General features: G+C 34.5%; 1 long non-coding RNA gene across 5 annotated transcripts in view; it reads left to right on the top strand.

Annotated features, from left to right (window-relative positions):
* The window catches only part of LOC107509152, a 153,147-nt gene extending 129,607 nt beyond the window's left edge, over positions 1–23,540 (top strand). For all 5 annotated transcript variants that reach the window (XR_004952507.1, XR_004952510.1, XR_004952509.1 and 2 more), the window contains one exon: positions 22,672–23,540. This is a non-coding gene — a long non-coding RNA (uncharacterized LOC107509152). The remainder of the gene's footprint in view (positions 1–22,671) is intronic.
* The last annotated feature ends 1,253 nt before the right edge of the window (positions 23,541–24,793 follow it).

Below are 24,793 nucleotides of genomic sequence, written 5' to 3'. Positions count from 1 at the left end.
AAAATCCACAGTAGAGCATAGCCATGGCAAGGCCAAATAGGCTGGTGTTAGAGAAAATGCGTCTTTTTTTTTTTTTTTTTTTAACCAGTCCTCACATTCACAATTTACCCATTGCATGGCTGGATTTGCAGTGCTTCTGTAAATGTGCTGTTTCTCTTTGTCCAATTTACTGGCCAGATGACGGTGTTATAAAACCACCACCACCACCACCGCTCCTGGTATTAATTAGCACCCCGTTTGTCAGCTTCAGTCCAGTGGTGAGGACCTGAGTGGTTATAAATACTGTAATACCTTTTCACCTGTGAAAGTAGCTCTTCCAAAGACAAAGAAGAAAGCGCAGCAGGCAGGAAGCCTGCATTATTGCCACCTGAGCTGTTCCTTTCTCTGGACAATTTCAAGCTCTAACATCTGTTCTGAACACTACATTTATTAAACTAAATAAAAAAATACATTCATCTGTATATAATAGTCCTCCCAGGGGATACAGAATGGGATTTCCCTCCTTTTTAAAAAAGTGAAACAGTTGACAGAGTCTCCTGTCTGTTTAATGTCAAGAAAAGCAGCCTGGGAAATAGGAAAGGAACTTATTAGGAAAGAATGTTCCCCCTCTTTGACCGTGGTGTGATTGCTGCTGAGGATATGCTCGTATGTATTCTCCTACAATTTTTAATTACTGGGTTTAATTGTTGGCAGGTGGGTAAGGATTCTGTTACATGTAATGTTTAATTGTTTATCCTTTGCTCTTTGTTAGAAATTGAATGCATTAGTTTGAAAATGAGACTCAAGAGGTCTGTTGTGGTTATGTGTTCTTTTCCCTGTTAGAGGACAAAAGAAACTCAGATTATAAAGTTCTAATTCTTGCAAGGTCAAAAACTTTCCTCACAAATAGAAATCACATGACTACCAATGAATGTATAGGTCACTCACTTTACATCTTAATAAAAGCAAAAAAAGGCAAGAAAATATAACCATTTTTATTTAATTTTATTCTTTTAAGTATAACCATTTTTAGATAGGTATAGAAGTTTATTTGGAAACCAATGTAGAGAGCATTGATAAATATTTCAACTTTTCTCCCTCCCTTTATTATCATAGTTACAACTTAGACATTTACTCTTTCTCTCATTTTCTCTCCCTTTTCCTCCTAGTCTCCTAAAGACTTTTAGATTCTGAACTTTCTCCATTCACGAGGGTCTCACTTTGCACTCTTATGCCTTAATGCCTCAGTCATCTATAGACCCTAACCTCTAGTGGACTGCAAAGCTCAGAGCAAGTGTCTTGGCTTTTAGAAAAAGGACTGGAAAAATGGAAAAGTCTAAAGGGGTTCAAAGAAGTAAAAATAAACTGGTTATAGGGGTCTAGAGGAATTCCATTGAAAGAAATGATTCTAGGTTATGAATGATGGTGAAGTACTAGAGGTAATAGAAGATGGCACTTGGATGGGAGCAGAAAGCTAAAAGAGAAGTATGGAGGATAGACCTCATGGAAGATGAGAAATAATATATTTGGTGAACCATGGAAAAAAACGTGCTGTGAGGATTTCAGTGAAGCATTTGAAATGAGGGAAAGAAAGGAAAGAAAGTTTGGTACTTACTGGTCTTGAACCTATATTACTGATACCTATTGTGTGCCTGGGATGACTATTATATGATCTGCAGATATGCTATTTCTCATTATGACCTACATATGATTGTACATTTATAGCATAACATGGCCACTGACCCACCTGTGCAGTATCTAAGTGACAAATGAGAACTTGACCCTTTGTAAAAACATACCTATCATTTGAAATACAATGAAAATACTGAGTGCTATGAACTGCTACTTCGAGTTTGACCTCTTCAGAAAAGTCTTTTACTTAGAAATATATTTCACTTGCAAAGAACTTCTTTGAACCCAATGAGGAGGTCTGGTTATTCTGAGATCCACGTGAGAGAGGATTCCTGGGAATGAGGGTTAGGGCATCATTTTTATATTCATTTATTACTTCTGTTTTCCCATATAGTATTTCTCTCTACTGTGCTTATAAACTCAGTCCAAAGATTCTTTCTACCCTCTGTGAATATAAAATTTCAATCTTTTGCAGAGAGTTATTTGGCTACACAGAGTGAAATGTAGGGAAGTTATCTGTGGGCTCTACTTCTAATACAGAATTTCCAGCAGCCTTCCTTTCTTTAGTTCTTTCACCTGCTTCCAGAGGTAACTAATTAGGGACTCCGATTCCTGACTTTTTGTGGGTTCTGTGTTTCTTTCCTTTCCCAACTGCCAGCTCAGGATTCAAGTTTCTCATAGCTCACACCTCATCTATCTACTTTCCAAGTTCAAAATTTTCTTGCTATTGTCTTCTCTCCTTTTATATTTTTCCTTCTGAATTTACATCTTTGTCATTTTAATGGGGTTTCAGGAAAGAGTAAGAGTAAAAGCAAGTATTCTGAGAACTTTACCTGAAAGTTGAACATTATTCGTTTAATAGTACTATTTCTTTTTGAAATGGTTATTTTCTTTCAGTTGGGCACCTATAGATATGTTGTTCTTAGGACTTTAATGACAACATTAAAATTCCCACACTGGAGAATAAGGAAGAGAATTTCAAAAATTTACAAATGCAGTCGAACCGCTTTATAACTCTAGTTATATAATGTCCATCTAACCTCAAACTTTTACCCTGGATATATGTTTTATATATTTTGATCTTTGTTTTGAATAGCATTAAAAGGCAAGGTGAGTTGGTTTTAAAACAGTTCTGACAAAGCTGAGAAATCTAGCACAATACTAGCAGCTAGAAACAGACATGCTGAAGTGGTAATTGCCAACAACTAAAGGGGAAAAATAAATAGTTTAGCTCTTCACCATCTTGGCATAAAAAACATCCACAATGTACACAAATTAATAATAACACATTATTTTTGAAATGAGATTTTATTTAATGAATGCCAATAAGAATTTAATTCCTGTATTTTATTGAAAAATGTTTTATCCATTTAAATGCATAAGATTTTTTTTTTCCTTCTTAACTTATGGCTCTAAAAAGATTTTGCAGACATTAGAACAGCTGCCAACATTATAAATTATGACATACACTAATTAGAATTGTACTGAGCATTTAAAAGAAAAAATAGAATATACAAATACCTTTAAGGTATTAAATTGTCCAAAAAAGACATTCTTCTTGTTATCCCCAAATATGTATAAAACTTCATAAAATGCTGCCTAACGTTATTGTCTGTTTATTTTGGAAAATAACTTATGAGTGGTTAAAACAAGACATTTTCTATTCTGTTTGTAAGGTATTTCTCTATCTTGGCTGTTCTTATTAAATAGCTAGTTTTTGTGTATGTTGTGTGTGTGGGAATTAGTGATACTTAGAGATTAGAGCCTGTTCAAAGACATAAAAGGAACAAACTTTCGGGAATTGATGTTTAAAAAGCCTGGAAACTCCCGATACTGATGTTTCTTAAGAATTACTTTCAACATTTTAGAATTCTGAGCCAATATATCTACACTGAAATACAGTCTGAATTTGGTTCTCTGTGGCCTTATCCTCAGTCTACGTGGTTCAAAAGAACGAAATACTACTTTGTTGATCCAGTTGGAGTCATATGAGTTAACTAGAGCAGCAGTTCTGCTTAAGACGATCCCGCTATGAGAAGATCTTGATTTTGTTTTTGTTTTTTTTTTAAGAAGTTTTTCTACTTAGTAATGCCTTATTATGCCTGGATGGGGTTTTTTCTCCCTGCAGTTAGGACTCCAGAAAAGATTTGACATACAATTTTTGGAGCACGGTGGGAACCAAAACAGACAAGCAATTATTTCCTCACTTGTTAAGGATTTATGTACCTAGCACCTCCTCTATTGGGATCACAATAGAAAATCAAGATGTGAATAAATAAGGCTTGTGAATTACCAATATATGTGTCTATGTACTAAAGCTCTTGAACTGTATTCATAGGAAGGCTTCTTAGATCCTTTAGTAGCAATTGTTTAAGTTTCTATTATAAAACTCCAATAGGTTAGTTATAGTTCAAAAATATGTTAGAAGAAGAGGACAGGGAGGGATAAATCTAGATGCAGGTGAGCTGCATGGGCATTGACAGTTTATAGGTGAGGGAAGATACAGGCTGATAAATCTCTATAATCCCTGAGAGCAGCACTGCACAACCCAGAATAATGATGGTAATAAATGAGGACAATACAATGGTGATGGTGATAATGGTAGTCATTGAAATTACTTTAAGTTCCTGAGTGGTTTCTTTGTTCCAGGATTTGCTTTATGTAAACGTTCATACTTGATTCCTATGTTAAATCTATGAAATACACATTTTCTTCATTTTATTGATAACGGAAGTACAGACAAGTCATTTGCATGAGGTTACACAGTTGAAAGAGGCAGAGGCAGGATATGCACTCTTACAGCTACGTTATGCTCTACTGGATAGCTTTCATTTGATGACTCCAAGTCAGGAAAATACGAAATTGTGTTCAGCATTTTTTTGCGGTTAAGAAGATAAAGAATGCTGTAGCATAATTAGTGATCCTTTTGATGACATCACTTTAAGTATCAATTTTCTAGAAGGTCCACTTATTTAGAATCACTCATTCTTTTTTATCTAAATGCAAGTGTATGTGAGGGAAAACTAAACAAGTCCCAGTGCTTATGGATTTGGAGGAAATGGTTGATATGTATTTATTATGGAATTTAGTCAAATCAGCAGCATCTGATGAATGACATTTGGGATGCCTGAGACAAGGGTGAATACTGTTGCAAAGCCATTAGGGACTGTTATCGAGGATTTATTTGAGGATTGTGAAACCTTTAAAATGTGTCCAAGGGAAATTTTGTTCGTGAAAGGAAAAACAATTTTGTAAGCACAGATTCATTAGAATAAAATTCAAATGTAGTGAAAATCCTGGAATAGCAGTGTAGTCACTACCATTGGGTACGTCCAGTGACACGATATTTTCCCCTATGAATGAGTAATGTCTTAGATAATTAAAGAAAAAAATTAGTCAATGTTCTCTCTCAGGTGTCAGTCTTCATAGTGTGGGTGGGTGCGCTTATGACTACAAAACCACATAAGGAAGTCATGCTATCTCAGCCTCAAAAGTTGAGCTGATCTTCTTTGACGTAATGTATTTTCATCAAGTTGAAAAATAATCAGTGCCTTAATAGTTGAAACTTGGTATATAAGCATCAAGATGCACACGACTTCTATGAGTTGAACAGATCATGAAAGCTTAGGAAAAGTAGCCAATAAAAGCTAGACCTAAGTCATCTAGGAGTGACTATTTGCAAATATATTAATGACCAAATTTTTTTTTGATGTTTGTTTGTTTACTTTTTTTTATGGTGACATTGGTTAAAGAAATCCAGTAAGCTTCATTTGTACACTTTAACAATAAGGTTTATATATACATACTATGTATTTACACTGTGTGTTCACCTCTCATATTTAGATTTCTTTCTGTCACCACATATGTGACCTCCTTTACTCCATCTACCTCCTTTTGCCCCCCACCACCTACCCTCTAGTAACCTTAATGACCAAAAATTAACAATACATATATAATTGGAAAAGGCCTGGCCTGCAAGAACTATGGCTGGGATTTACCAGACAGGAGTGTAAAGAGAAATAAGAATCACAAATATAAATGTGAAATACATACATTAGTATCTAACATCTAAGGTTATTAAGAGTTGTTAATTTTATACCATTACTGTTGATTTCACTGACAAAATTAAACCAGGATTGGAAAAAAATTCTAGTCAAATGTCCAAAAAAATACCAAAGTAATGGCTGAACTAGAACACACAAGAGAACAGTTAATTCTAAATTTCATACTTCTTAAACAATCTTATTAAAAGTGTATTGTGCATCTTTTTCATGACCATAATTTAAGTAATTAGTGTTCCAGAATGGAAAATAGAATACCCAGAGTTAGCTGTTAAAGATAATTGCATGTTCCGTTTTTGAAAACATGTTATAGGATGACATTCATACAAACTTTCTTCCATATTTCATACCTTTTCCTCACTCCATTGCAATATTCTTTCACTTCATATGCTATGTTGTGGTAGAGACTATTGGTTCCTAATGATGTCAAGTTGAATTGTGGTGACTTAGCTTCCTAAGTAGGCCAAAGTCATAAAAGGTGTGATTTAGTACATGTTCTAAATACCATACAACATTGGGTAATTTTATCTTAAGTAACTTAATGCACAAACAATGTGATTCTTATGTACTACAGAGTTTTTGTGTAAAATAATGCAGTATAGTTTAGTTGTAAAATGTATAGTTTAGTGTGGCTCTAAATGTCTTAGCTTAGAGTTAGTTTTATGGTAAATGGGCTAGAGATATTATTTTTGAGAGAAATTTAAACATGCTTAATGTTATCTTAAATAGCATCCAAAATTTGAAAACAGGTATTTGAAGCTTGAGAGGTGTCAGTATAAGTAGTAACACCTAACATTTATACACACACTCGTAAACAAATCCCACCATTTCATGCTACTTATTTTATGGCAAATGATTTATTTGTACTGGGTGTATTTATCATGGGAAGCTCCAATAAAAGCTAGACAGAATAGAGAATGATTAGAGGGACAGTCCTGTTCCATCTTTGAGAAATTTTTAGGAGGGTGCATAGAAGAGTTTCAATTTTTTTTTGTAAACTTAGATCTGAAAGCAACATATGTTTGCTTCATGGACCTGGATTTAGAAATAACATAGACCGTATCCTTTTTATAGATAATAGTATATTTGGAGTTGTGGTTCTCAGTTTTATTCTATCCATACTCTTCCTCCTTTCCATATCTCCTGTTCATAACCATAGAATTCTTCCTCCCATTACCTAGATTCTGAAACACTTCATTCCCCTCCAACCTAGCTTTAGAAACACTAATTTAGAATGTGAAACACTAGCTTTAGAAACACTAAGTTAAAACTAAAAACAGTAACTCAGTTTTTATTTTGGGAACCACCTTTCTTTCTTTTAGTGCATACCATTTGGTTGAGCTAATTCCAGTCTAACCAGTCCAACCTAGGGAGTTGGGAATGACCTGTATATATATTTATCCTTGGCTGCATTTCAGAGATTGATGCATAAAGAAAATAGGTGCACAAGATTCAATTCAAGGAAAAACTTTGGCATGACCTGTGTGAAGAAGCTCTTTTTATTTACTTAATTTTGTGAAATTGCTTTCTGTTAGGATAATGCAAGGCTGAAAATGTCAGTACCCGCAATATAGAGAAATCATGCTCAAAATAGAGCCATTGCAGAAAGAAACTATGCCAAGAGCTGGAAAATGAGGGACTACTGATCAAACTGTTTGAGACTGTGGGTCCAACCAGGCCTGAAGCTAACATTTCCTCTGAAATTCTGTCATAGAAAATGCAAATGAGTGTCTTCTTTCTTTTTTCTTTGCTTTAATGAACTGAGTTCATTTTTGTTCATTGAAAGCAAAAACATCCTGACTAGTACAGAACTGACTTTTGAAGATATGCACATTTCATTAATTAATTCTTTACTTATCTGTTTGTCACACATATACAAAATGCAATATAATTTTCCTCTAACTTGTTACCTGTCTTATCCACAAGCTCTCTAGCACCATGAATACTGATTATATATTCAATAACCATAATATAAAATATTCTGGGAGTACAAATAATTATTTTCTTCAGGTTGGATACTTACAATCATATCTTTTTAAACCAGCATAGATTATTATTCTGTTTACCTGCAACCTCTTTATCATTGAAGCTGACATTATTCTTTTGTACTCAGTTTATGGTTCTCCTCTTAATTCGCAGTATAGCTGTGACTTGGATACTTTGTTCCCTAGTCTCTCTCTCTCTCTCTTTTTTTTTTACGTGTTATTTGACTCTTAGCTCCCTTTCCTTTCTCATATTTACTACATTCCTCGTTTCTAAGTTTTAACTTACACCTTAGTCATAGCTGTTCCATTGCCAATCCCTTCCTTCCTTTTTCTTTTTCCCTTCAGCAGTCTTAAAACATCTTTTAGTAGATACATGAATGAAAAGGTTTTGTGGGTTAGGCATGTTTGAATATCCTCATATGGTGTGTCAGCACTAGTAAGCATTTAATAAATGTTTATTGAATTAATATAAACTTAACTCACGAAAATAGCATTTTAGAGTTCTGAGAAAATTAGAGCTGTATGATTTATTTCCAGAGAGCAGATTAGACAAGAAGAGAAGTGAATTTATTAATCTTTTTATTTATTATTTATTTATTTATTGAATTGAAATGATTTAAAAAATTTTTCCCCCCATCTATCTCACCCCTCCTCTGTCCTCCCTACCTTCTGGTAACCACTAGTCCATTGTCCATGTCCATGAGTCTTTGTTTGTTTTTCCTGTTCATTTGTTGCTTTTAGGTTTATATCTTACATATAAGTGATATCATGTGATTTTCAACTTTTTCTGTCTGGCTTATTTCGTGTAACACAATTATCTAGAGATCCATCCATGTTGTTACAAATGACAGTATTTCACCTCTTCTTATGACTGAGTAATATCCCATTGTATATATGTACCACAGCTTCTTTATCCATATTGTAGTACACTTTGGTTGCTTCCATGTCCTGGCCACTGTGAATAATGTTGCTATGAACATTGGTGTGCAAATGTCTTTTTGGATATGGGTTTTCAAGTCTTTGAGGTAAATGCCCAGTAGAGGATTGCTGGATCATATGGTAAATCAATTCTTAGTTTTTTGAGGAACCTCCATAGTGGCTGTACCAATTTGTAGTTGCATCAGCAGTGTATGAGAGTTCTTTTTTCTCTGCATCCTCTCCAGCATTTGTTATTACTTTGAGTACAGCTATTCTAACAGGTGTGAGATGGTATCTCATTGTGGTTTTGATTTGCATTTCCCTAGTAGCTAGCAATATTGAGCATTTTTTCATATATTTGTTGACCACTTGTGTGTCCTCTAGGGAGAAGTATCTGTTCAGGTCCTATGTCCAATTTTTAATTAGATTGTTTGTTTTTTTTGTTATTGAGTCGTATGAGTTTTTTGTATATTTTGGATATTAGGCCCTTATTGGAGGCATTGCTTGAAAATATATTTTCCCATTCAAATGGTTGCCTCTTTACCTTGTTGACAGTTTCCTTTGCTGAGCAGAAGCTTTTTATTTTGTTGTAGTCCCATTCATCTATTTTAGCTTTTAGTTCCCTTGTTTTTGAGGTCAAATTCATAAAATCTGCTTTAAGTCCAGTGTCCTTGGGTTTAGTTCCTATGTTTTCTTCTATGCATTTTATTGACTCTGGTCTTATATACAGGTCTTTAATACATTTTGAGTTAATTTTGGTGTGTGGTGATAGACAACAGTCTAGTTTCATTCTTTTTCAGGTAGCTTTCCAGTTTTCCCAGCACCATTTATTGAATAGGCTTTCCTTTCTCCACTGTATGTTTTTGGCTATTTTGTCAAAAATTATTTTCCCATATAAACATGAGTTTACTTCTGGACTCTCGATTTTGTTCCACTGGTTTGTGTGTCTATTTTTCTGCCAATACCATGCCGTTTTGATTACTGTTGTTTTGTAATATAATTTGAAGTCGGGCAGAGTGATGCCTCCAGCCTCGTGCTTTTTTCTCAGGATGGCTTTGGCAATTCAGGTTCTTTTGTGCTTCCATACAAATCTGATGATTTTTTATTTCATTTCTTTAAAAAATGCCTATGGGATTTTGATGGGGACTGCATTAAATCTATATAATGTTTTAGGTAATATGATCATTTTAGCTATATTGATTCTTCCAATCCAAGAATACGGAATATCTTTCCATTTCTTTATATCTTCTTCGATTTCTTTTAATAAGGTTTTGTAGTTTTCATTATATAGGTCCTTCACCTGTTGCATTAGATTTATTGCTAGATATTTTATTCCTAGATATTTTGCAATTGCAAAAGGAATTATTTTTTCTACTTCTTTTTCTGACACATCATTATTAGAGTATAGGAACACTATGGGTTTTCGAACATTGATTTTGTATCCGGAGACTTTTCCGTGTTTGCTTACTATTTCTAGTAGTGTTCTTGTGGAGTCTTTAGGGTTTTCTATATAGAGAATCATGTCACCTGCAAATAGTGACAGTTTGACTTCTTCATTTCCTATGTGGATGCCTTTTATATCTTTCCCTTGCCTGATGGCACTTGATAGGACCTTCAATGTTATATTGAATAACAGTGGTGATAGTCGACAGCCTTGCCTTGTTCTCAATCTTAGAGGGAAGGTTTTAGTTTCTGACCATTAAGTATAATGTTGGCAGAGGGTTTGTCATATATGGCCTTCATTATATACCGATTTTATTAAGTGTTTTGATCATAAATCTGTGCTATATCTTGTCAAAGATTTTTCTGCATCTATTGATATGATTGTATGATTCTTATTTTTTAATTTGTTTATGTGGTATGTCACATTAATCAATTTGCATATGATGAACCATCTCTGTGCCCTTGGGATGAAGCCCACTTGATTGTGATAGATAATCTTTTTAATGTGTTGCTGTATTTGGTTTGCTAGAATCTTATTTAGGATTTTTGCACCTGTGCTCATGAGAGATATTGGTCTGTAGTTTTCTTTTTTGTGTGTATTATCTTTATCAGATTTTGGCGTCAGGATGATATTGGCCTCCTAAAATGCATTGAGAAGTATTGCCTCCTCTTTGATTTTTTGGAAGAGCTTGAGGAGAATAGGTATTAAACATTTTTTGAATGTATGGTAGAATTTACTGGTGAAACTATCTGGTCCTGGACTTTTACTTTTTGGTAGGTTTTTGATAATTGTTTCTATTTCCATACTGCTGATCGGTCTATTTAGATTTTCCAGTTCTTCTTGCTTCGGTCTAGAAAGTTTGTATTTTTCTAAGTACTGATCCATTTCTTCTAGGTTATTAAATTTGGTGTTATATACTTTTTCATAGTTTTCTTGTATGATCCTTTATATTTTTGCAATGTTTGTTGTAATTTCCCCTCTTTCATCCCTGATTTTGTTTATTCGTGGTCTTTCTCTTTTTTCTTTAGTGAGTCTAGCCAGTGGTTTGTTAATTTTATTAACTTTCTCAAAGAAACAGCTCTTTGTTGCATTTATTTTTTCTATTGTTACTTGTTTTTAAGTTCATTTATTTCTGCTCTAATTTAGATTATTTCGTTTCTTCTGCTGATTTTAGGCCTCATTTGTTCTTCCTTTTCTAGTTTTTTAAGATGAAGCATTAGGTTGTTTATTTGAGCTCATTCTTGTTTTTGGAGACAGGCCTGTAATGATATGAACTTTCCTCTTATGACCACTTTTGCCATGTCCCAAAAGTTTTGATATGTTGCACTATCATTTTCATTTGTTTCTATGTATTTCTTGATCCCTCTTTTCATTTCTTCTCTGACTTAGTTATTCTTCAGTAGCAAGTTGTTTAATCTCCATATATTTGTGGTTGTTCCTGATTTCTTTTTGCAGTCATTCTCTAGTTTCAAAGCATTATGATCAGAGAATACGGTTGGTATGATTTCAACCCTCATATATTTGTCTCTGTGTCCCAGTAAGTGGTCGATTCTTGAGAATGTTCCATGTGCACTAGAGAAGAATGTATAAGTAACTGTTTTGGAATGAAAGGCTCTGTAAATGTCAATTATGTTCACTTTGTCTAATGTATCATTTAAGGATGTTATTTCCTTACTGATTTTCTGTTTGGATGATCTGTCCATATCTGATAGCTGGGTATTTATGATAGTATTTTGGTCTGTTTCTCCCTTTAGTTTTGTTAGTACTTGGTTTAACTTTTCGGGGCTCTCTGATTGGGAGCATAGATATTAATGTGTTATTTCTTCTTGGTTCATGATTCTCTTTATCATTATGAAGTGTTCCTCAGTATCTTTCTTTAGCTTTTTTATTTCGATGTCTATTTTGTCCTATATTAGTACCTCTACTCCCACTTTCCTCTGAATGCCATTTGCTTGATATATCATTTCCTACCCTTTCACTTTGAGTCTGTATTTGTCTTTGGAACTGAGATTTGTCTCCTGGAGGCAGCATATTATTCAGTTTTGATTTTTTAATCCAATATGCAATTCTGTGCCTTTTTATTGGTGAGTTTAGTCCATTTACATTTAGGGTGATTATCGAGGTCTTCTTATATAGCCATTTTATCTTTTGCTTTCTGGTAGCTCGGTGTTTCCATTGCTTCTTCTTCCTTGTGTTTCTATTTTCTTTATTTCGGTTAGCTTTTGTGGGTTTTCCTTCTGGTACTTCTTATTTTATGTTATATACTTTGGTTCTGAATTTTTGGTGTGTGGTTGTGGTTACTGTTATTAATATGTAAAGGATAGTTATATATGTAGGGCCATCCCTTTTCTTTTGTGTGTGCCTTATCTCCATTCCCCTTTATGAATTTGGATCTTTGAATACTCTTCTTTTCAGTCATTGTCATCTCTATTAGTCCCTACGCATGCTGAATGTTCATTACTCTCTTACTATAATAAATCTCTTCTTATTTTTAAGCTTATAATGCCCTGTTCTTAGTAAGGGTTGCACACCTCTGCTTCCATCATCCGGCTAGTCACCTTACTCCTAATTATGTATTTTTTTTTTTTTTTTGTCATTTTGTTTTAGGTCTTTCCTGTTGTGCAGGCCTTCTAGTAGAGAATTCTCTCCATTTTTGTATGTCTGGAAAGGTCTTTATTTCTCTTTCACATATAAAGGAGAGCTTAGCTGGATACATTATTCTTGGCTGGTAGTTCCTTTCATTTAATCATTTGAATATTTGATTCCACTCCTTTCTAGCTTGTAAAGTTTGTGCTGAGAAGTCTGACGATAATCTAATGGATTTTCCTTTATAGGCAACTGTCTTCTTTTCCCTAGCTACCCTGAGAATTTTCTTTGTCATTGATTTTTGTTAATTTTAAATGCTGTGTCTTTATGAAGGCCTTTTTGGGTTGAGATAATTGGGTGTTCTATTGACTTCTTGAATTCCCAGCTCCAGCTCATTCCTTAAATTTGGGAAATTCTTGTCAACTATTTGTCTGAAAATGCATTTTAATACCTGCCCCCTTTCCTTGCCTTCAATAATGCTTATTATTCTTATGTTTCCTCTCCTGATGGTATCAGCTAGTTCTTGTATTTCTCTTTCATTATTTTTCATTCTTTGATCTCTCTCTTCTTTCTTCTGATTTATTTCTAGATTTCTGTCATCGATATCACTGATCCTTTCCTCCATTTGGTCTACTTTTATTTCCCAAGCTTATTTTATTTTTCAACTCTTGCAATGTGTTCTTTATCTCCAGAAGGTCTATTCATTTTTTTTTTCTTTTTTGAAGGTTTCAGTGTCTTTGTTAAAGAACTCATTCTCCTCATCTAGTTGTTTTTTCAGTTCCTGAAATTGTTGATATGATTCATTTCAGATCTCATTGTGTTTTTTTCAGAAGTATCATCCTGAATTCTCTGTCATTTGTCACATATTTCTATGTATGCAAGGTTATTTTCTGGAGGTTTTTCTCTTTCTTTCTGAGATGTCTTGTCACCTTGGTTGTTAATGGTGTTTAATGGACTATTTTTCCATCTGGGCATTAATGGAAGTGTATTCTGATTTTTTTTTTTTTCCAGAAAGAAGATTTATTATATAATAGTCCCTAGCCTGTTGCCTAGAAGGTGTTTTTCTTTTGGTTTCCAGTAGATGGCATCTAAGCCTCTTGAATCTCTGCTTTATATAAAGTTTTAATGATGTCTTTTTTTTTCTTATAGATGTTTAATCATGGTCGCTATCCTCAGTTTCAGTTTCTGTCAGTGTTAGGGACAGTTTTGGTAGCGTTTGTACAGATTCCCTGGGGGCTCTGCAGCGTTTCATCTCAATGGGTATGGGGAGCCCTCTAGGTTGGGGAATGGGATCTGTGGCTCAGCCTCAGTTTTTCAGCTGCAGCTGGTAAAAATCAACTGTTGTTTCTCTGCCATCCCTGTTTTTTCCGTCCCCACTTTTCTGCCATCCTCTTTCTCTGCCTCTACCTTCATGACTGTGCACTGCTGCTGGGCACATGGAGCTCACAGCACTCCCAGGCAGGGCTGTTCAGGGAAGTTGCCACACCTTCTCCTCTCCTCCTCCTACAGGGAGCTCTGGTGGCTGAGAGAGGCAATTCTTTGTTTCTCACAGTTCACTGCCACTGACCCCCAGTGTTCCCACTGGTGGTAGCTCTTATGTGTGGATCCCACATTCAGACATGCTGATGTGCAGTTTGGGTGTTTTTTGTTGAGTTTTAGATGGTCAGGTTATTGTTGTTTCAAGGGGAGAGATCCAGGGACGTCTCTCACTCCAATGTTTCTGATGTCACATTTACTGAGTTTATTTATTATTTATTTGTTTAAATTATGGAAAATCATTTTATTTTGTCTACAATTTCAACTACTTAACCCATTAAAGTTTTTAGTGGCATTCTCCATAAAAACTTTTCATTCTCTACCAAGTTTATTAATCTTACCTTCAATATTTAGTTAATTTTGATGATGCCTATTAACCACTCACTGATCTTTGGAAGTTAGAAGCATCTCTCTCTTTTTAGTGAGGTTAGGTCTTCCTACAAATGCTCTAATAGCTGAATAATGATACTTCAAGTGCTGTTAAGCAATTGTTTATCTTTCAATACAAGTTCTTGTATTATTTTATCCATTTTTTAAAGTTTATGAGACTCTGGGGAGATTATTAGTAAGAAAAGGCAACCACACCTTTTGCATTATGATATTGTTGTGCTGTATATTTCAGATGTTGTTCTATGCTCATTGACTAGATCCTGTCCTGACGAGACCTCTAATGACCCACCCAGCTTCTCATTTTTCTCAGCCCTGCCCCAGTTAGAATCTTCCTCAGTTGCCTTTAAATAGTCCTAATGCCCTAGATTGCCTTATGTCTTTAACCTATAGACAGATCTACTCTGTCTGGATCAACTCTTGGCCAATTTATCCTTTTATTATGCTCCCAGACTATACAATATCTATAGAGAGTCACTAGATGTGTTGATTTCACTCTCTGTGGCCTTTAATTTCCTTTTTAACTCACTGAGAATAGTAAGACTTTGTATTCATATATCAATTTCCTAGTAACAGTTTTTCTAAATTACTGATTTCTTCAGTGCTTTAATCTCATTTTACTAGCCCCAGTATTGTCAGATTGCCTTACCCCTGTTTTACAAAAAAAGATAGAGGATATCACTTATCACAACTCATCCATCTTCTCTTTTTACTACTCAAAGGTACCCTTTCTTGATGTTCATCTTTCTTCCTTGCTCCATTTCCTGTCTGAAGAAGATGTGCCCTGTCTCATTTTTAGGCCTAGGTGCAATCTACTTGCTCCTCAAAGACCTTGCTTACTCATTTTTTTCCTGATCTATAGCATCTTCAATCTTTCTATCTTCAAACTTTTTTCCCTGCAGCCTGTAAATGAAATGTACAGTTTTCACCTTTCTTTCATCATTGCCAAAATTTTGGATTCAGAATTAATCAACATTGTCTCTTCATAATTCTTTACTGTAACTTTAAGCCACTGTTTATTTAGCTTTGTTGTCTTGAGTCTACTGAAATCCCTTCCTTAAATTGCACTGACAGAATCCTAATTGCCAAATCAAATAACCTTTTCTCTGTTTTAACTCTCTGAACATTTGGCTCTGTTTGCTGTCTTGTCACTGAAATTTTTTTTCCCTTTGCTACATCATCCCAAGAATCTAATTTTTCTTAGCAGTAGACTCTTCCTGCATCTCTTCCCTACTCTCATGTCTACATTATTTTCACCTTACATCTACTTGGAAACCTTATATACCACTGTGAGAGTAACCTTTTACAACAATGCTTTATTATTACACTGCGATACTTGAAAACCAGGGTAAGGTCTAAACACCATAGCCTGGCAGTCAAGGGCAGCAATCTTGGACTTGCCTACCTTTTCTACATGCATTAGCATGTCTACCTTAGCTGCTACCCCATCCCCAACAGGGATCCTGTGCTCCATCCAAACTGACGTTCATTTTGCTCAAATGACTCTTAGGGGTAGAATACTTTCCTTCCTTTTTGCTACCTAAAATTTCTATGACTAGGAAAAGTTACTCTTGGAAGCTACCACAAACTTTTTTCTTTTAAAACCATTTTATAAGACATTTATTTAGAATGTTGGCCTTCCTATAATTAAAAAGATAATGTCCTAAAAATTGTTATTGCTTTCTTTCAAAAATATTTTTAAAATTATCTTATATAATCCATGAAGTAATCCCCTCAATTACTCTAGCACCCATCTGGCACTACACACAACCATTACAATAATATTAACTATATATCCTATGCTATACTGTAAATCCCTGTGACTGTTTTGTAACTACCAATTTGTACTTCTTTATCCTTCATTTTTTTCACCCAGCCCTTAAACCCCCTCCCCTCTGGCAATCACCAGTTTGTTTTTCTGTATCTGTGAGTCTGTTTTCATTTAGTTTGTTTCTTTTGTTCCTTAGTTTCTGTGTATAAGTGAAATCATATAATATTTATCTTTTGGCTCAGCATGTGAAATCTAATTATTTTTCATTATGTATTTGCCCCTTATTCAATTATAGAATATTGAAAAATCCATGTTTGTGAGTTTAAAATTAATTTATGACTTACCAACTTACTAAATAAAAGTCATACCCATTCCTATTTAAAGGTTTTCAGCAAGAGTCACATATGCTGAAAAGAAAGTATATTACATACATATTTACTCTATCGCCTGATGAGAACACAAACATAGAATCCCACTCATGAAGAATATTTATCCAAATACACAGTTACCCTATTTTTCCATCTTTAATAGATTGTTATTGCTTTTAAGGATTACGCTAGGTTAAATATGTAATGTTACATCATGGAATCAAATAGATGTAGAAACAGGAACACTCTGTGTTTGTGCCAGACACTGGACTTTTGTTATAAATGCCAGCGGCTTGCATACCTCAATTTAAAATGTGTATGCACTGTCATTTATGAGCTCCTCCAAATATTGTGTAGTTTACAACAATCACTGAAATGACAATAGTGAATAACAAGGTCTGATTGTCTGTCTTGCATCCTACATAAATACTATGTTATTTTTAACTGAGAATCAGTTTCTCTTGATATGGAACTCCTTTGGACAACAAGTTCTTTGACCTGAACCCAAATGTCATTGCTCATACATTTGAGACCTAATAAGGCATTTCTGAAAAATCTCTAGAGCATAAAATCTTTGAAATTACTATTTCTTCTGATAGGAACATAATGGGAATACATGATTGAAAAAATTAGCTGAATTTTTGAAATGTCTAAATATATAAACAGGGGAGAGAAGAAAATAGTTTTCAAGGCAGATTCTCCATTCTCTCTTCTGCACTTAACTGTCAGAAGAATAGCTAATGCTGTTCTATTCACAGAACATGCTATCCTGTGCTCAGGACCTGCTGAACATACAAGAATAAGCTACTAGCCAGCTCAAATGCCTGGTAATTTGTTACAGTTCTACTAGTTGGTTTATATGCTTATCCCAGTGTATTCCCAGGCCGATTGTGCCAATTATTATTATAATAATTATATAATTTACTTGATAATCTATGAGTTAATGTAGTGTGAGTGTGAAAAGAAAGTTGTTTCCATGATAACTAATTAGAATGCTCTGGAAAGGCTTGATAAAGGTGAATTGCTAAATTCACTGTATTTGCTGTCAAATTAGGTGTGAGTAAGCTAAATATAAACAATTGGAGGAAAAGTTATTAAAATATAAAGATTTGTTTTTTGATGACATTTAAAAATTCTTGCTTCAAAACCATTAAGTAGAAATTATAGATAATGATTTATATGTACCGTTAGTGAAAGAAGGAAATGGAGGATTACAATCAGCATATTCATACAGTTATTAAGAAAAGTCCTGTCCTACAATAAAAATATTAGATAATGAATGTCCTTTATCTTTCACATAACATGAAATATTTACAATATTATGTACGTTTTCTTGGATTTCTACTTTTTCAAATATCTGACTGATCACTGTTCTAGGTAATTTAAGACTCTGTTTATTGTAAATACTTTAGTCCAAGTAACAGTCATTTAACTTGGAAACCCTAAATCAGTAAGACGCAGATTTTTTTTCTTGGTCCAGTTGAATTCCCCTATCATACTGTGCTCTTTTGGATGGCATTTCCACTACTTTCCCAGCAACCTCTCCTACCTTTGCCCCATACATTTGAAACTATAACCACATCCGATTTCTGACTATTCACTAGTCATATTGTAGATTTAATCTCTGGCTACACTGTTTGGGATCCCATCAGCCTCCCACTCACCTGATTCACTTGCTTGATTTGTCCACTAGCAAAGTCCTTCTCAAATATTTTAGGTCAAGTATTCACTTCTTCTGTAATTATCCCATTAGGGAACTCCTTTAGTTTTACAGGAGTTCTTTGTTTTAGCACTTTTCACTCACCTTGCAAGATGATTTTTTTATGCAGCATTTGTCTCAGAGTCTAAGCCCCTTAAAGGTGAAAGAAATGATGTATCGATTGTTTCTGTATCCCCCAATCCTAGCAAATACTAGCTATTCGGTAAATGTGTATAAAGTGAAATAACAAAGAGATCACATTTGTTTCAGACTGAACCAACAACTAAAATCGTCAGAGAATAAGGCCTCTCTCAGAAGCTAGTGAACTTTTTCTTTCCACCTGAAGTTGCCTTTTCTTTCTTTTCCTCGTACCATGTTCTTAAATTTATTGTTTTGACTTCTATACCTCTCGTTAATCTTAAACCCACTGTATTTCAACTTTAGCCTCTACAAATTTATGGGATATTTTTAAGAAAATGGTAAACAACTACTGACAGGGAATTTCAGAAGGAATTAAATTATCACATGGTGAGTTTGACTAGATTAAATTTAAAGCTCCCTCTTGCCCTGATATTCTGTGAGTTATCTTTCAGCAGGTATTAGTTCTCTCGCAAATTTATGGTGCCCTTTACATCCCACCACATGGACTGTCGTCCATTCTATTCTAAGCACACTCGTGGAGCCTCTCTTTCATCATCTAATTAGTGATAAACAAGAGCAAATGGGTGAAGTCCCCACTTACTCTCTTATCTAATCTCAACAAATCCACTGCCAAGGGGATGGGCCCTGTAGAATTGGAAGTTTGTCCTGGCAGATAGCTGTGGTTGTTTACATATCTCTAGCCTCCACATGCTGCTCTCTTTTGTCTGAAATAAGCAGAATGTTACGTGTGTGTGTGTGTGTGTGTGTGTGTGTGTGTGTGTGTTTCCTATTTTTAGCTATAATCAACATGAAACAGGACAGTGTACTTCTCTAGGTATAATGGAAGTAGCAAGGAGAAGGTAGAGATGGATGCAAACACTGGGTCACATCTCAATATTGAATGTATTTAGATGAACTAGGGTGAAGATGGTCCGATGCATTGATCCTAGTCTCCCCTGAGCACGAAAGCTGGCAGCAGCAGGTTTGACTCAGGAAGAGCAGTTCTCTAAGACTAGATGAGGAAGGGCCAGTAGGATCTTTAGGACTCAAGTTGAATGTCAATTTCTGTCACAAATTCTGTCACAAACTCAATGATTTCCTTGTCATCAGAGTATAGTAGTCTCCCCTTATCCACCAGGGGATACATTCTAAGACCCTCGAGTCGATGTCTGAAACCATGGATAATACTGAGCCCTATATATGCTTTGTTTCTCCTATACATACATACCTATAATGAAATTTAATTTATAGATTAGGCATAGTGAGAAATTGACAACAATGACATAGTAAAATATAACAATTATAACAATATATTTTAATAAAAGTTCTGTGAATATGACCTCTCTCTCAAAATATTGTACTGTACTCACCCTTCTTTTTGTGATGATACGATACTGATGAGATGAAGTGACATAGGTGTTATGGCATAGTATTAGGCTACTGTTGACCTTCTGAATATGTCAAAAGGAGGACCATCTGCTTTGGGTGACCCTGGATCACCAAGACGTTACAACTGACCATAGGTAACTGAAACCATGGAAAGTGAAACCATGGAAAAGGGGGACTACTATAATAGTTTTTTCTTGGTAGGGCGTTTAACAGGACTGCTAGGATCATGGAAATTACCTAGATCCCAGTATTCATAACAACCAGTATTCAGTGTCATGATGCCCTGTAGAGAATTCTTCTAGTTCTGGACAATGAATGATCATTTCATTTATTTGATGATTATTCCCTAAAGACATGCTTTTATAATTATATTCTACTACAAGTAATTATAAACTCTGAAGTCTCATGCGGGTGATAAGTCTTATTTGGCTGATAAATTTATTTTGCTAAAGCTACTTTGTTGGAAGCAATTGGGTTTTAGATTTACACACAAAAATTAGTCACTTAGCTGTATGACTTTGCATTGTATTTACAGAAACAGAGTTGTTAAATAAGTTTATGTGGGGCTCTGAAAATGTACTCTTAGTGGGGCTAAACATTTTGTAATAAGTTTCCTGGAAATCCGATTAATGCTAGCATCACAAACTGTGTGTATATATGCAAAGGAGAGAGGGAGGGAGGGAGGAATGGAGGGAGGGAAAGAGGGAGACAGAGAGAGAGAGAGAGAGAGAGAGAGAGAGAGAGAGAGAAAGAGAGAGGAAAGAGAAACTTACAAATAATAAGAAATAAAATGTAGTAGATCAAACATCTCTAAAGTCAAACAAGACAGAGGCTAGAAATAAATGAACACTTTAAAAACTTAATAAAAAACCCAATTGATAGAAGCACAGTTATATCTTTTAGCTGTGTAAAATTGCATTTCATTTTAAGTTCTTGTCAGACAAAGCTACATACATCAGACACTTAAAATGAAAACTGACATTAGCACCAGCCTTTGGATGAAAGCACGCAACCATCTTCCTTAAGTTTAGCTGTTAGCAGTGTCTGTAACCTGCAGTTAGCTGTCCTTGAATTAGAGAGTGAAGAACTCTGGTAGATAAAATTAATTGATGAAATTTAAGTACATCATTTAATGCACTAAAAAATGAGTCACATGGAAGACAGAAATTAATATATATTCATAACAAAATTACCCCTTGGCTCATTGACAGCAGGGAGCGAAATAATTCTGGGATCCAGAGGAATTCAGGGTAGAGCAGAGAGACTTTGCCAGTTACACAATTACCTTGCAGCCTGAAGGGGCCAGTGTCTTGCCCTAGGCAATGCTATCACTCTCAAGTATTTTAAAGCCCTAGCCAATTCACTTGATTCCTTTCCAAAATTGAATGCATAGATGGTAATCAAGGGGAACTAGGGAGCTTCAGATGTCCTTTTATTAATATCTGTCACACAATATTTCATTCACAAAGTAATGGCTTTGGTTCCTTGGACCCTCAACAAGAAACTAAAACAAATGTGACTACACTTTATAATAAGTGACAAATCTCTTCATGCTCCCTTTTGGTATTCATTGTGATACCATTAATCAGTGCTGAACTCCTAATAATAAATCTTGATGTTCCTGAGAATACAAAAATGCATTATTCCTGTTATCCAATATTCTGTGTGCCACACTCTTTGTTATAAACAACTAGAAGGTGCTAGGAAAAGCATTTAGTTTAAATTCAGCTATTCAAGTATTTCACTTTTAAGACCATCACAATTACCTTGGGATCTCATTAAGAACTGTGAAGATTGCTTTGTCATTTGTCTATTGTCCCCAGGAAGAAAATAAAATTCCTTCTTTTTGATTTTGAACCTGTAGTCTAGGAGTGTTTGTTTTTTCAATCTATATATTATGAATATGCATATTTACTTGTTCTAGTATCCATTGCAGATGATGGACATAAAAAGGGAGAAAAAATTATGTCCATTTGATCTACTTCCTAATGGGAACATTATCCATCTGTTCTTAATAGGCTGTAATCAGCCCTATTTATTTTGATTTTTTTTCCAAAAGAAATTGACAAAGAGAAAATAAAAGATGCATTTAGAAGTTGAAAAAAATAGCTTCCTCATCATGAATCTCTACTTGATCAAATTTGTATCATGTCACAGATCACATCACGAAAGCAATATCAACAGATTAAAATAAAACTTGTACAATCTGCAATCAAAACAGGAACAGTTGGCATTTGATGTCTGACACTCATGTTTTCCAAATGTATTTTTAAAATCAAAGTAATCGTAATATCTACTTACTAAAAAAAGTAAAATGGATTTATAAAATAAGGCTTAAAATGAGTTTTCACTTGTACCACACCTCAGATGCTGTTCCTAAAGGAACTACATTAAACTTTTTAGCTGTTTTATTCCTGGTATTCACACCGTATTTCCAAATACAGTGTTTTTGTATGTCTATGTTTTTTTAAAAGTATTGTTTCAACACAGTTATATTATAGTATTTGGTTAAATTAATGCACACATATTAATGATTATATAGATACTGTTCACTGATATCAAGTAGCATACTCTGCTCATATACTCTACTCACCTTTCCATTATTGTACATGTTTTGGTTTTCCTAAAGTTGAAAATAGTCTTACTTTTTTTCATTTTCTTTTTAATTATCACTAATTTCTTCCAAACTCTTCTATGAAACTGTGAAACACCTCTAGGTACCTTTTTTCACAATGTAAAATATATAACCTGTCAATTTCTTTTTTTTTTAACCAGGGAACATCAGACTTGGAGCCCTCCCAAGTTCACTGTATGCTGAAGGCAGCTTGTGCTACACAACTCCAGAGTGTTCATTTACACAGACTGTGATGTGAATGGCAGCCTCCACTCCCACTCAAGCCATTGTACAAGCAAGTTGTACAATGCAGTAGCCCTGAGCTCCCTCATACACCTTTATATACCTTTTGTACTTGTTGCAGACTGCATTGCTTGTTCTTCAGGCCTGATGCATGACTGTTATCCTGGATCTTCTCTTACTGTTATTGTGAATTTTCTCTCCATCTCTTTCTGTGTTTTATTTCCTGTTTTCTGGGTTTTAGCTTTCCCTAGTTCTTGGTTCACTATGACATTTTAGCAGAGCTCTTTTTTAGTAAGTTACAGGAAGCATTCAAAGGATATAAAGCTTGCATGTTTAACAGTATCTTTATTCTACTTTTATGCTTGATAGTTTGGTTATGAAATTTATAGTTTGAAATGCTTCCTCAGTATTTTAAGGCATTTCTCTCTATTGATGTTGAGAATTGCTGTTATGTTGTCTCCTGATCATATATGTATACTCATTAAATTTTTTTTGTGTGAAAAGTCTTTATATCTAGTATTTTAGAATTTTATGGTAATGTGCTTTAGTGTGGCTGTGTTCAATTTATTGTACTTGGTATTCAGTAGTCCCTTTCAATGTGGTAACTAATCTTCAGTTGTGGGATATATTCTTATTTCTTATATAATTTTTTCCTCTTTTTTTTCTTTTTTACCTAGCACTCTTGTTTGACTTCTTTCTCTGACCTTCTAATTTTTTTTTTTTACCTTTTCTTCCTATTTTCCAACTCTCTTGGTATTTAAAAAATTTCCTCTTTCAGCAAGGCAGAGTTTACCTTTTTTATCTTTTAAATTTTCTATTAAAACTTGTATTTCAGCTATTCTGTTCTAACATTTCCATGTGTTCTTTCTGTTCTTTATACTTCATTTTTCAAAAATGTGCCTTTTCCTTGTTTGGAGGATAAAATATGTTTTATCTCTTAAATAGTGTTTTTTTTTTTTAATTTTTTAGGTCTCATTACATTGTCTCTGTTTTTTCTAAATTCCTTTTATCTGCTGTATCTTTTTCATGTTATAACAACCTTTCTTCAAATTTCTTTTTATTTCTGGTGACCATTTAAATTTAGGAGTAAAGACTAAAAAACTGATGAGATACTTTATGGTGTGTGTGCATATGTGGAACAGGTGTTATTTATTTAAAAAATCTCCTGGATCTCTAGCAGAGAAAATTCATGATGGGACCCCTGAATGTCTTGTTGACCTTTTCTCTGATAATTTTCTCCAGAGATTAATACACTCCATTGCTAAAGTATCTGGCAGCTAGCATAATGAGGGTTTAGGTGGGAGAGAGGGCTGGAAACTCATTGTATAGTACATAGAATTTAATTTACTTCTTCATTTCGGTGTTAGAATTTAACTTTATTTTCCCTGCCCCTGCTTTTCCCATGTTTTTTGCCTCTCTAGTTAATTTTTTTCCCCCCCAAAGACTAAAACTCTCTATCTCTTTTCAAAAGGAGTAGTTGTCTGGTTGTCTGGGCAGAGGTCTGGCCTGAAAAGAGGAGTTGTCTGAGGGGAGGGGTTGTTCTGGTCTTACTTCTGGCTTTTGGCAAACCACTCACCAAATTCTCCACTTGCAGAGGCTTTATTGAAGCTATTTAGAATGCTGCAACATAAACTGCTTTAATATCGCTAATGTGTTCCGTTGCATATACTGACATTTTCGTTTTCTCCACACAATTGTGTTACAACTTATTCACTTCCTTTCCATATCTTAATATTTGTTGTTATGTATTGCCTGCTGTTTATTCCTCATTTTATTTTTCTCATGGCTTAAAATTCTTTATCTCGTCATCATTTTGGCAGGCATTCAGAAGCCAGTAAAACATGAATACATGTGTAAAATCTGCCATGTTGAAGAGGAAATTCTCTAATAGAATTTTACATATTAAAGAACTTGACTTATTGAAAATATCTATGTATATACAGACTGTTTTCACTGCCCTAAAAATTCTTGGTGCTCCATCTATTCATCGCTAGCCCTCCAAACCTCTGGCAACACTGATGTTTTAACTACTTCCTTTCC

Source organism: Rousettus aegyptiacus, unplaced genomic scaffold (genome assembly GCF_014176215.1).
Source record: "Rousettus aegyptiacus isolate mRouAeg1 unplaced genomic scaffold, mRouAeg1.p scaffold_m13_p_8, whole genome shotgun sequence".
NCBI classification, from domain to species: domain Eukaryota; kingdom Metazoa; phylum Chordata; class Mammalia; order Chiroptera; family Pteropodidae; genus Rousettus; species Rousettus aegyptiacus.
The sequence above is the reverse complement of the archived record's forward strand: the minus strand, read 5'-3'. Positions and strand labels throughout refer to the sequence as shown.